The sequence below is a fragment of the Octopus bimaculoides genome, chromosome 28 (assembly GCF_001194135.2).
Source record: "Octopus bimaculoides isolate UCB-OBI-ISO-001 chromosome 28, ASM119413v2, whole genome shotgun sequence".
Classification (NCBI taxonomy): domain Eukaryota; kingdom Metazoa; phylum Mollusca; class Cephalopoda; order Octopoda; family Octopodidae; genus Octopus; species Octopus bimaculoides.
Window position 1 is genome coordinate 900393 of NC_069008.1, and position 2264 is coordinate 902656.

A 2264-nucleotide genomic window follows, 5' to 3' on the forward strand; every position below is an offset into this window, starting at 1 on the left:
ATATATATATATATATATATATATATATATATATATATATATATATATATATATACACACACACATAGGCATATTTATATATACATACACACACACACATATATATATTTATATACATATAAATGTGTCTATGTATGTACGTATACTTCTATGTATATGTGCGTGTGTGTTTATATGTAGGTATATGTATACACATGAATGTGCACATTCATGTGTGTATGTCTGTATATACATGTATACCATCATCATCATTTAACGTCCGTCTTCCATGCTGGCATGGGTTGGACAGTTTGACAGGAGCATGCACCAGACTTCTGTGTCTGTTTTGGCAGGTTTCTTTTTTTTTATGGCTGGATGCTCTGACCCAGCAGAGTGGATCGAGTGCTTTGTTTGTGGGGTGGGAGCACAGGCAAGGTCAGTACGGGCAGGGTTGCTCTTCCAAACGCCATCCACTTCACAGTCTGGACTGGGTGCTTTTTATGTGACATCAGCAGCAGCGAGGTCACCAAGTACGTTGCAGGACAAAGTCCGTTGCAGGACAAAGTCCGTTGTAGGACAAAGTCCGTTGCAGGACAAAGTCCGTTGCAGGACAAAGTCCGTTTGAGAGGAGATGGTGCTTTGGGAGGATGTGATGAAAGATTAGAGAGAGAGAGAGAGAGAGAAGTCTTACTGTAAAGAGGAGGTACATGATTACCCAGCCAGACAGAGAGAGAGAAAATGAGGAGGACTGAAACAGGTATGCTGCTGTAAAGGACATACATACATGTGTGGCACCGGTGCCAGTGGAGCACTAACAGCACTGTCCGAGCGTGATCATTGCGAGAGCAGCTGTCTGGCTTCCGTGCCACTGGCATGTAAATAGCACCATTTGAGCGTGATCGAGCCAGTCAAGCAGCACTGGCAATGATCACGCTTGAATGGTGTTTTTAATGGGCTACTGGCATTGTTAGAATTACAATGCTGCATGGCATTGAGACATGGGCCTTGGCTGTAGAGAACAGCCAGTCAGGCAGTACTATCATCGGCCATGACAACGATTTCACATGCCTCAACAGGTCTTTGCAAGCACAGTTTATTGCTCAATGATTGAAGGGTACTCTTAAATGGGCAGGTTATGCTGCACTGGCATCGGCCATGGTTATGGTCTCACTTGGTTTTCCAGGCCTTCTCAAGCACAGCATATCTCCAAAGGTCTCTGTCACTTGTTATTGCTTCGGTGAGGCCCAATGTTCGAAGGCTGTGCTTCGCCAGCTCATCCCAGGTCTTCCTGGGTCTACCTCTTCCACAAGGTTCTCTCTACCAAAGAAAATAAACAGTACATAGTATGGACAAACTGGAAAGAATCTCTCTTGAATGTGCAGATGGCTCACTGGAGGTAGTTGATGGCTTTTGCTCCCTCGGAGATGTAATTAGCAAAAGAAGTGGTTGCCCTGAGAGTATAGGGGCCAGAGTAAGAACGGGTTGGAGAAAGTTCAGGGAGCTGCTACTACTGGTGGCAACGAAGGTCTTTTCCCACAGAGTGAAAGGCGAATTATATGATGCTTATGTTAGAATTGTTGCATGGCATTGAGACATGGGCCTTGGCTGCAGAGAACAAGAGAAGACCAAACAGAAATGAAGTGAGCAAGTTCTGTTGGATGTGCAATGTAAGCGTGTCTGAATGTCGTAGTATAAATGTGCTGAGAGGAAGAGTCAGGTGGTGAATGGCAGGAAGAAGGCTGTGCTGGTGTGGACATGTGTGATGTATATGGATGAGGACAGCTGTGGAAAGAAGTGCTGACCACTAGATATGGCTGGAGGTTGTGGGTGACAGAGATCTAAGAGAACTTAGGACCCTGAGCCTCAGAGAGGCTGGTGATGTTGGCTTTAAGCACACACAGACCTCTCTCTCTCTCACACACACACACACACACGCACAATGGGCTTCTTTCAGTTTCCGTTTACCAAATCCATTCACAAGGCTTTGGTTGGCCTGAGGTGAGGGTAGAATACACTTGACCAAGGTGCCATGCAAGGGACTGAGTCTGGAACCCCCCCCCCCCAACATCGCTCTATAACCGATGCTGGTGTGTTTACTTCCCCGTAACTTAGCAGTTCGGCTAAAGAGACTGAGGATCTTGTTCAAAACGGGGGCACCAGTTTTATGTAGTGTTTTTGGTACCGAAAGACTTTCAAACTTCGTATACTTATCTATTTTGTGTTATAGAACAGAAAAACATTTTTGTATTCGAATTTATTTCATGTAAAAAATTGTCTTATTTCGA